Raw genomic sequence first — 12,391 nt, forward strand, 5'->3', positions numbered from 1 at the left:
AAAGCATTATACATGTGTTTGGGTCTTTCAGTCCAATTTATTAAAAATGACATATTTCCACAAATTGAGTGGGTGCTTACAGTTTTAATTTCATATAAGTTATTTAAGTCGATATAATAACTAAAAATATATCATATTATATTTTCAATTCTTTTGATCCTGTACTTTGCTTTTTTTTCCTGAAACTGCTTATGAGTTCACTTTAGTTTAACCTCGGTTTATTTAGGCTGTGTTGCTTGTTCTTCAGTGAATTTTCTTGTTGTTTGTTAATGTCTGTTAATTTGTGTGTTTCGAATGTGTTTGGACTTCCCTCTTTGATATCCCTACGTGTCCTTGGCATTGAAGTATTTTCGGTCTCCATGTACTCGGAACGTATACCACATATTTTTCTAAAACATCGCAGAAGAACAAAGTGTGCTACAAAGAAAAGCAGGTTTGCGATATGCTTTATTTCCTCATTGATAAGATATTTGTCACATTTGGAGGAGCTTGTTTTCAACAACATGGTAGCTTTCCAATGGGAACTAACAGTTCTCCTAGCCGATTGTTTTTCTATTCATACACGGCAGAAATTCTTCAGAACCTCGTAAAGAATAAAAATTTAAAAGATGCTAAATCCTTAAACTTTACTTACAGATATATTGATTATGTATTGTCCACCAATAACCCTTCTTTTGTTAAACTGTTATTGTCAATATATCCACCAGAGCTCGAGGTAAAGGAGGCTACAGAAAGAGCCTGTTCTGCATCATTTTCTGGACCTACACTTCGAATTTGACAACAGTTGTCATCTCAGCACTAAGATTTATGATAAAAATGACGACGAGATTTTAATTCCATAAATTGTCTTTACCTTGCCAGCAATATCCCTTCATCTCCTGCATATGGTGTTTACATTTCACAATTGATTCGTTACACTAGAGCAATTATTAACTATTCTGATTTCCCTGAACGCCATAAATATCTGCATAACAGACACCTGAATCAGGGGTATGAGGAATTGTGTCTTAAAAGGTCTTTTAAAAAATTCTTTTTTTCGATATCAGTAATTAGTTGAAAAATAATCAGTTTCTTAAAAAAAATGGGTAATGATTGTTTTTTGTAAATTGTTCATTGTGCTGATGTGACCGCTGATTTACCGATTTTGACAATAGTATGCAAATGATTTTAATCACCACCGATATAGTCACGCAAAAATGGAAGAGGGGGGATCGTCTGCAATGCATGTACCAAGTCAGGACCATTGCGGTGGCAGGTGGTGTAATTTCTATTTTGCCAGATTTATTTCGAACCTGACTTGATTGTGAATCGGATTAGTGTTCGGAAATTTTGTTGTTACCCTTATTTCCATGTCTGGTCTTTGTTCCTGGATTACATTCTTTTGATTCCCGCTAGAAATTTGGTTCCCTTGATTACTCTTTTTAGCATTAGTATGTTCGAAGTGGAAACTTTTCACAATGTACATGTACACTTTTTGATGTAAATGGATACTTTATGTTGGAATTGTCGATCCATTAAATACTATTATGTTCATATCATTATTCAAACAGTAAGATAAAGAATGCGTAAATGATGAAAACAAAAACGAAGGCAATCATAAAAATTAACAAATATACAGATCACAAACATTTTTGTATCAATTGTTTATCTGGAGTGCACAAATATCATATATATCACACTTAAACGCTAAAATAAATATCAGCTGCCATCTATTGGCATATCAACTAGCATTTGTTCCCGTCATTATTGCCATGAGAACTAAAATTTGTTCCCAAGTGGTCCAATTCCTAGTCAGGATTAATAATTTTACTCCAGGTTGGGTTTATCACTAGGTCTTTGTACAGAAAAAACTTAAAGTATCAGCCCTTTTAATGACTACCAATAAAATAAAGACCTTAGTGATCTATTTAAAGTATATAACACTAAACCTTAATTATTGCTTTTGAATATCATGTACGAAAAAGTACATTGGTGGATTAAGGTTTAACTCTAAGCTAAGTATGTATGACTCAAGTTTAGACTCGTCTTGAAATTTGAATAAAATCCCCCCGCGATGAAATATTCATATTCCCAAACCATTGCTGTATGAACTGATCTTGAAGTCTTTGTTTTATGCTTGTCTTTACAAAATTTACAGGTCTTGTTGGACATTCCACATCTCATTAAAACCACATTCATCAAAAATTGACCTAATAAAAGATAACCGTTTTGATGTAGTTTCCATTTTCATGTAGATGTAGAGTTAATTGATACAATTTCCCAGATAGCTTCTTATCATTTTGTACAAGTTTGTACCAAAATTTAGCATCTTTAATTTAATACCAAGTTCAAGTGGATATCTACCTAATTCACCATACACCATGAAGTTTGGTGTGGATGATCGTAAACCTAGAATACGTTTACAAAACTGTAAATGAACTTTTTTCAATAATTGCCTTGTTTTCGAAACCCCAAATTTCTGAGGAGTAAGTGATGATAGGAACAATTACAGAATCAAATAGTCTTAGCTGAAGATCAACTGGAATTGCTTTATTCTGATTTTTTTTCTATATAAAACGTATAAAGCTTCTTGGGCCTGTTCTACCAATCTCTTTCGAGCTTGGAAGAAATTCCCATTGAAGTTGAATAGAAGAATAAGTGTAACAGTAATGAATTTCTCTTGATTGCTTAATTTTAAAGAGATTTCTCGCTTAAACTTTCTATTCGAAAAAAATAACAAGCTTTGTCTTTGAAACATTAACGCTAAGTCTCCACTCGTTACAATATTCTTCAAAATGTTCAGTGTCACTTGCATTTCATCAACAGACTCAGAAAATAAAACAGTGTCATCTGCGTACAATGAGATAAACAGATAAACAATTTAATATAAACATGAAGATGATTCTAATAATTGTCACTTAAAAAAGTCAAATCATTCACCGACTTCCAGTCTTCCAAATCGTTTATGTACAAGGCAAAGAGGAAGGGCGATAACGTTTCTACCTGTCTCACACCCAACTCACATGCACGCAAGACTTAATATTTGTGTATATGTTTATGATAGATTTAAACATTCTTCCACCAATTTTACTTCTAGTTAATTTTTGCCATACCCCAAGTTTCCATACTGTGTCAAAAGCCTCCCGAAAATCTATGAATGTGCGGAATAACTTTCTCCCAGAAGATAAATATATAGAAATACGCGAATGTAAGATGAACATATTATCTTGTACAGAGTAGCCCTTTCTGAGCCCGCCTTGAGCGTCAATAATCAGTCCAAATTTATCCGACATTTTATTGAGCCTTGCGTTCAAAATAGAAGTATATACTATTTCCAAATTTGATGTCAATCAGATGGCTCTATAATTATTTAAATTATTCGGGTCACCTTTGTTTTTGTATATAGGCTTGATAACACCCGTAAGCCATGCTAAAGGAATATTTCCAGAATCAAACACAAGATTAAAAAGCTTAACATATATATGTAAAAATTGTGTCATAGTACTTTTAATATATTCATTAACTACTTAATCGTCAACAGATGCCTTATTGTTTTCAAGATTTTCAGTGCTGCAATAATTTCCCCTTCAGAGATATCGCTGTTTAAAATGCTCATAAATTCGTTGTCCTTTTCTAAATTGTCAAATAAATCATTTATATCAAAATCATCCTACTCATCTTCAGTATTTTCATTGAGCTTTTTAAAGTAATCATAAAGCTGCTCGATAGTAATATTCACGTTTTGTTTTGAGCCTTTATCTAGACGCTTAAGAATTTTCCAAAACGCTCTGAATATTTTTTTACTTTTTACGCAGATCACATTCGAGTTTATGCTGGAATTGCCCATACATCTACACATCTCATTTTTATATTTTTGGCAGCTTTCTTCATAATATCTCTGTTTACTTTACTTTTAATGCGATTGTAACGTTTTCTTGCCTCGGTGAAAATCTTTTCTTTTCACCCGGCAGGAATTTGTATATCAAACCTCATCAGCTTGTTTTCCCTTCACACGATTGTTCGCACGGAAGGAAAATACGCTCTGAGCAGTAACAAGAAACGGTTCACAAAGTTTATCGACCGCGTGGTTAACAATTTCATTTGAATTGTCGTATAGATTTTCTGTGAACTACTGCATTGACAAACTGGTTTTCCTTTTCCGGAATCAAATTTCGGCGCATTTTTATTTTACTATCAATGGAATTCGTAGTAAATTTGTTCAGCGATGCGTACAATTGAAAACATAAGGCACAGTGAACATCAGAGTATAACGGATTGTAATCCATAACACAAATGTTTTGAATAAAAGGAGATGATAAAAATAAATAATCTACTAATGACTCATTGTTACATGTAGTTTGACCAATTTTGAAGTCACTTCCAGGTAATCTACCGTTGCCAATGTAAAGGGTATTATGTTTACAGAATTTTGTCAACTTATATCCAAAATTGTTATGGACTGACAAATCTGACGATGACCGTTCTAATGGGATTTTCATACCACTCATATAAAAACTGTAAATTGAATACACTAACTTATTGTCAACAAAATAAGGCGAACTGTAATCTACCTTTTAAAATTGTAACCTGCAAATATAACACTTTTCTGTTGAAAATAGTTTTCGATTTATTGAATGCAAAAAAATTTTCCTTGAAATTTATATTAACTTCTATGGTAAAAGCTAATTCCCCTGCAAGGCCTAGGCTTGAAGATTGAAGTTCGTAGATTGAAATCGTCACAATAGGTATCATGAGGTCTTCATCATGAACTCATGGATCGTTACGATGTATCCATCTGCACGATGAAAGCCAATTTGTTCCACGTATCACAGTTTTATTTTCCTTTTTTTTGTCTATCCCAGAATTGACTTTTATGAGCAACTCGATTGGTTTTTTTTTTTAGAAAAGCAGCGGACACTTACTCTCCTGGTGCACCTGGTCCATATTCCCAGATTTGAGAAGAGTTCGAGTTGTTCATTTGCTTTTGTTGCTTTGTACGTGTTATTTTTGTTATATTATGTCTTTTGTTATATGTGTCTGTTTTCCTCATCTAGTCGTTGTTCCTCAATCGCATTATTTTGATTTCCGCAAGAAACTTGATTGCCTTGATTACTCTTTGACAAGATAAAGCGTTTTCCCTCTTGTACTGCTTTGTCTCCACTATAATGCATGCAGTATTTTTAACATTTAATATATTTTATTATTAGATATATAACAGAGTGAAGATTCGACTTGTACGTATACTTTACTCTGTTTTACCTGATTTGTACATTTTCCACATAGGTATAATGATCCTTTGCTTGCTATAAACAAATCGATGTGAACAGAATAACGATAAAGATCTTCCTAATGGTAAAAAGTGATGATCATCAAAACATAGTGTAATAAAAATAGTTAGTGCAATACTGTCAATAAGTGATATCAGGCGCATTCATAATGCAGCTTTTGTTGTTGTTTTAATAAAAAAAAATAACATAAAAGCAACCAGTTTTTGTAACAACAGCTTGGTAGCTACATCGAGTCTTTTGTCTTCATGTTTTCAATTAACATACCAATTTTAATATTAATGTACAATTCGTAACATATGACTGAGGGAACAAACAACGAATCAAGCTTAACGTTTAAATTAGTAGAGCATCAATAACTTTGCAATTGTACAATTATCTGCACGAATTAAAACACGCTTTATTAGTAATATAATAAGTATAATCAATGTCGATTTTTTTTATTCAGATACATTTGTACGGAACACGTAGGTCCAACTGAGGGAGTTTTGAAGCTACCGGAATTGTTTTCAGGTTTGTAAAGGCTTTATATATTGCATATTATTTTCTTCCCATCAAAGATAACAGTAAAGATTTCGGGTTTGCTATAAATTGCCCAGTTTGTTTTTATCCAAGCAATATTATAAAATTAAACATTGTTTTATCAGAACTAATTGATGCGTGTGAAAAGTACAATTTTACAGGTCCATAAACTTTGTGAAAACAGCGCTTAACCTTATAATTCCAATACCAAACTATCTGAAATGTATTTATCGTTTTGTTTATTTTGGACTCTTATTCAGTGACATTAAATCACATGGCTGTCACTATCAGTATTCGAAGTGAAAAAGCTACTGACAACTTCTTTCGCCCCGTGCAGGTCCGGGTGTTAAAAGAATAGGCCTGCAGCAGCGCTAAGCTTGTCGTAAAAGGCGACTAAATAGTGCTCAGAAACCTAGCCGGGGGCTAGGCGCTCTGCCCACAGAGCAACTGGGATGTGTGCCCCAGGTGGTGGAATGGGGTACCCCTGGCGTGTTACATGCTGGGGTTGTCAGGCTATAATACGGAAAACCTGACCGCAAACCATAGTGGTGCACCGTGTTGGGAAAAATGCCACGTTCCTCGCACGTTAAAGAACCCTGCTGTGGTATTCGATAGGAGTAGGAACCTTTGCGCTCCGCCACAGGAGGCTAAATTGCCCGACCTTACCCATCCTCCTTTTTCCAGTGGCAATCAAAATTTGTCGACCCTATTATCCTTGTGACCCATCCTCTTTTTTCATTTCATGTTCATTTTATCATCCATTTCATGTTCATTGTCTGAATATAGCTGAAATATTGCTGCTCGGACGTTAAACCCCAACAAACAAACAAACAAACAAGACAACTTCTTTCAAAAATGTCTTTCTGAAAATACGAAGTCGAAAGTGAATGGAAAGAAGCAGATTCGTGTTCTGTATGTATGATTTTAGTTACTTAATGTTCTTTGTTATGTATGTCTGTTTTCCATGTCTGGTCTTTGTCTCTGGATTACATTCTTTTGATTACCGCTATAACCTTGGTTCCCTTGATTACTCTTTCAACCAGCTATATTTGTCGATGCTATGATTGATATATGTACATGGAATTTCCACTGTTGTAAAAACTGTCATCGCTGAGGCCGTAGAAGGTAAACCAGTATTAATGCATGACAAAGACATATGCTGATTAAAATGGGATTATACTGATTTACCTGTTTGTGATTTGGAATCTTGATACCTCTATACTAATGAAGTAATTGTCATGATATGAATATGACTATGCCAGATTAACCGCTACAGTATATGAAATATTTGTGATTTCTTGTTCAGCAGCACAGAACAAGGAATGCCTTGCTGATGCTTGAGTAATTTACCACTGAATCGTATTTAGTAATTCATATCGGGATTTTATATACTAAAATTTTTGCAACAATTGGTTACGATGAAAGACCTAACAAATTGATTATGAAGTTTGCAAAAAAAATATACATTTTTAGGGATTGTAATTTCAATTCGTTACAAGTATTTGACTTCATAAAGCTGTCTTTTTACAAATAACAAGGGTCAAAATTGCAGTTTACAAGTCTTCGATCAAATTTTCCCTATTGGCCTCCCCTAGAGTCAATACAAGCTTGACAACGTCTTTTAATTCTGTCAACATAACGAAGAATCATTGCTGGTGAAATGTGTCCATTGTAATGCTAAGCTAAAACGCAGATCCAGCGGACTTTGAGGTGGGTTGTTGCGTTATGTTCTGTAACCCGTACATGCTCTATAGAGTTCAGATCTGTCGAATTAGCATACCATTCCATTCTTGTAAAGTTGTTAGCCCTTACAAAATAATTCACAATTTGATTTTCGTCTTCGAAAGTTGCTTCAGGTCCAATTTGAATCAAAAGTGACATTGCTAAAGGTCTCACAATCTCGTCAATGTGAAGCTGCGAATTACTATTACCATTAATCAAGTATAGCTGAGTTCATTTACCATGGCAGATCCGCCTCAAAGCTCTCTAACGTTAACATCAGAAAAAAAACGTTCTCCCTGAAGCCATTACAATCAGATGCATTCGTCATTAATCAATCATTCAATTTTTGGCTTTAGCATAACTTAGATAGTGTACATGGAATAAATTGGCCAAAGAGCACCCAATCACGAGATCTGGTAAGAATAAACACAATTGCCGGTTTTTTAAACGTTGGACAAAACTGTGCCCCATTTGTACCAATGGAGACTCAGATCCCTCACGGTTTAGAACCACGAGATTGTACGAAGGATTACGATATCCTACTACGTTGAAGCAAAGGTTACATCACTAAAATATTACTACAGTATGTGATCTCAAGAGAATAATTATTAATCTTTCACTTTTTCAAACATTTGGCACACAACATTCAAACTTGTACCAGTATAGAATGAGTCACTTATGGTTGCCATTCATGAAATGACCTATAACACCTTCCAGCTGTACCGCTAGAGTGCAAAACATGAATATGCTCCGACATAGACTTCGAGGAACGTACCGTGACCCCTTAATCTTGTCAAGTAAGTGTGTCAATACACAAGTAAATGTCCCCTTGAGTGTCCCTCCCTCCTGGGTTCCATTAATTCCAAAAATTTGTTAACTTGCTATATGGTAGGAAAAGGACTTGTTAAACCGCTAGGTGGACAATATTCTAACCCCCTTGAAGGTTATTTAGGTAGATATTTAGGCCTTCATCTGAAAGGTGTACTCCGTCATATCTAAATGAGCTAATTGCCTTGGCACATATGTTTGAGTGCTCAATAATGAACTGTCCCTCTTGTAATAGATTTCTGTTATACATGTATATATATACATATACACATGACCAAATGAGACAAAAATGATGGAAAATTGGATTTACTTCAAATGTACTCGCCTACATATGTTTTGGAGCTAAATTTCTTTGACATTTCAAAATATATGGAAGATATTGATTTATAAAGAGTTATATTTTATATAAGAAGTCTCCGTCTATATTAGCTTATTTAACAGAACTTGATTTTTCATCAATGAAATCATTGCCAGAATCATCGGCGGGAAGGAGAAATTATGAATAAGGCGGAATTCATTGCTCGATTTTTTGGGATAACTGCATTAGATGATACCACAATAGTCAAGAAAGGAGGTGGCAGAAAAAGAGCTACATGGCCAGTTCTTTAAACATTTTTTTGTATACAATAGCTGCCTTTTTCCCGTAATTGTTTTATGATTATATTTCAACTGGCCACCGTGGGCAGTAATAACCCAAGAAGTAACCGAACTTAATTCCATTTATTAACTGCAGTGCCTCCATTTAGTTATGGCAAATTTTAAGGGAATGTTCCAGTTCCTTTATATTGATGGGAGAAGAGCGGAGGGAATATAATTTTGAAGAATCTGAAATTCAAAACGAAACATTAAGACTTACAAAGTAGCTCAAATTTTACAAAACACAAAATTGCAAAATTTTCCATATTTACATCTTTGTCCACTATTATATAATTTGCAAAAAAAAAAGAACGCCTGTGCGTTTGGCAACATTACTCATAAGAAAACAATTAGAGTTGTCTACCTTTGACAAAGTCTCATCTACGAGTAGGTGATTATTAGCCTTTGGGGAAGATATGCACAATAACCATGGTTCCATGTCCATGTTAGTCCAGGGCGAAGTTGGAAACCGAGCTTTTTGAGTCTAAATTGCTCGTCGTAATTAATCCATCCCCCTCCTAATGAACCACGAGATGCCGCCATTCTAACGGATAACAGATATTTTAGCATTTCTTGACCTTTAAGGGGCCATTTTTCAAGCATGATATCTACAAAAATCATGAAAACTATAGTCCAAAGATGAATGTTTATGATCGGGGATTTGTTGGTTTCAACAATGGTTAACATGCCCCTTCTTATAGTCAAATCACCATTGATTTTATGATCAGTTGCAAGATCTTTTGCAAACTTAAGGAGTAAATTTCAGTAAATATACTCTCCACTCCAAATTTTATCATTGATTTTGAGGGGGTGTGGTCCAAAAACTGCTAATAGAAGAGGGAATAAGGGGTTATTCCAATTGTAGTCAACCATCGACAGGAGCAGAAAATCCCTCCTAAGCTATGCTGTTTTCAGAAACTAAGCTAGGAAACGTACCATTAGTATTCACTATCGATGTGTGACTAACAGAGGGGAACTGCTGTTGATTCTGTACATTGCCGACGGGATCTTGGAGATTCAGCGACATGAGTGATGGCGTAGTCTGCTGTCCTCGGGCAAGCGGTGTAAGTGGCTGGTAATATGAAGCTGTGTGTGAGTGCGACGATCCTTATGCGGCTGACGCATAGCTCCGGTTGACAAATGTTGTTTGATCTGATGTCGCCATTAAGTGGGTTCTTGAACGATGCATGGCCGACGATGCCATACAATTTGATACATCACTAGATAAATGTTCATTTTATCATTTTATCCAAACTTGGAACTGGACTTTGATGACCGGCTGTTTGACCTGGATATTTTGTCTGCTGGTCGTTCAGGAACAAAGTTATTTATCTGTCTCGTAGCTGTCTGGAGCTTTGAAATAGGCAGTCAATGGCCTTTGCTAGTTGTTTTTCGAACACTTTTTGGTGGTTTTATATCGATTTGGTTCCTTCCGACGAAGATTGAGTGGATTTTCTCCCATAACGTTAGAATTTCGAATCTGTCTGCAATGAGATCGCGCAAAGGTGCTTGGGTAATTTGCGACCACGTATATATTAAGACAGGCCTAAAAACTGGAACAAACTATTGGAACGGACATTTCTTTAAATCGGTTTATCTGATTAATAAGATAAACTTAATTAAATTTCAGGTTGAATCGTGACTCATTAGAGAATTCAAAGCAGGCTGACGCAATTTCAAAGGCAATGGACGTCGACCTCAGTCTAAGCGTAGTTCTTTATGACGTCTGGTTAGTGGTACACTTACGACAGTGCGCCTTGATTTCAAATTTGCATCGCTTAAATGATTGAGAATTGTTCGGTCTAACATTATAACATTTGCAGCTGTCCGAAGAATGCGTCCGTTTCTTAATGTCAGTGATCTAACGAATCTGTCCTGAGGAGGAATAGTTACTTTTGAAGGTCCTGACATTGGTCTTTCATTTAAAGACTAGGTCAAAATAAACCGGTTTAACAGTCTAAACATTTTCCTTGGGGTTACTCCGCATCTGCCACGTGTCGTGCTGATACACAAGATTGAAGCATGCCAACAGCTCGATTTCTTTGATTGCTCCTAAGAGACTTTTTCGATCAAAACTCAATATAAAGATATTCTGAATACTTTCTTGGGTGAACTATGTTTTCCAGACATTAAGCTGGGTAAAAGCATATTTAGGTGGTAAAATGTTATGTTGCTAGATAAAGTTTAAATTGCATTATTTTTTATAGATTTTTTTATGAAAAAAAGATGAAGTCATTTTCTGCGTACATTGAAGGTATTAATGCGTTACATACTACAAAATCTAGCAAAAATATTTCATACTAGTTCTTGCACACTAATAACAAGCATTCAATCGTATAAATTTGTATCTGAATAACTAAGTATTGCAAAACGATTTTATTTTTTTAAAACGAACCTGACAACGGTGGTTGTTTAAAAAGTGCAAATATCGTGATAAACCAATAAACTCATATTATTATAAAAACTCATTCATTTCGCCAGAGATAAGGCTGTTCATCTGCTCTTTGTGTTGTCTGCATTTTTTCTATTTCTTTTATTTTCATTTCATTTGGTTTTTTTTTTTTGGTTTTTTTCATGTTTTTTCTGCTTTGTTGCCTTCATCCAACTATTATATCTCTTACTTAGTTCTGCGTAGTTTCGGCAAGCTCTTGCATAACGTATGAGTTGTGGTATGAACACTCCATAGGCAGGATGTCGCCACAGATGAAAGGAAAGTTGACAATTCTGCATGAAAAGTCATCAAGTTTGTCGTAAAATTTGCTCAATAGTTTTCCTTTACTATTGTTTCCTAAGTGTAGGTCAAGACATGAGGCTGACTTAACAGTTTCTGTAGTATCATTTATCTCAAGTTCTTTAGGGTAGATGCGATGTATCAATTTCCTGAAATTAGGATTGTTTAAAGATAATGCGTCGTCTATTTAGCAGAAACTGAGACTAAAGGATCTAGTTAAACGATATTCTTTCTTTCGGATCAGATCAGCTATAAAGTCAGCCTCTTTAGAGTGAGGGAATAGTTAAGCAAATAGAGGAGTACAATTTGTTCCCATTGGAATACCGACCGTTTGTTGAAAAACGCGTCCCACCACACTGGACAAATATGTTGTCGATTAAAAATTCCAGCATTTTGTAAACATCTTCCTCTGTATATTTGGGAGATGATTTGGAATTATTTCTTACAAAGTATGAGGAATCTCCACCAAGAACTATATATTTATATCTAGGTGTACCATTTTTTTAAAAAAAAAACAACGATGTATAATGTTTTTAAGTCGGGATTTTAACTGAGTATGGGCAATAGAAGTATACAGTTTTGACAAATCATAGCTTTTAATGCTATTATATTCTGATGATAGTCTTGTACTGATTGTGTCCAAAAGATCTTTCGAATTTTTCAGGATCCACATTGAATAAATAGTAAC

The sequence above is a fragment of the Perna viridis genome, chromosome 6, assembly GCF_037379345.1.
Source record: "Perna viridis isolate PV_CMFRI_1.1 ecotype Kerala chromosome 6, ASM3737934v1, whole genome shotgun sequence".
Lineage (NCBI taxonomy): Eukaryota > Metazoa > Mollusca > Bivalvia > Mytilida > Mytilidae > Perna > Perna viridis.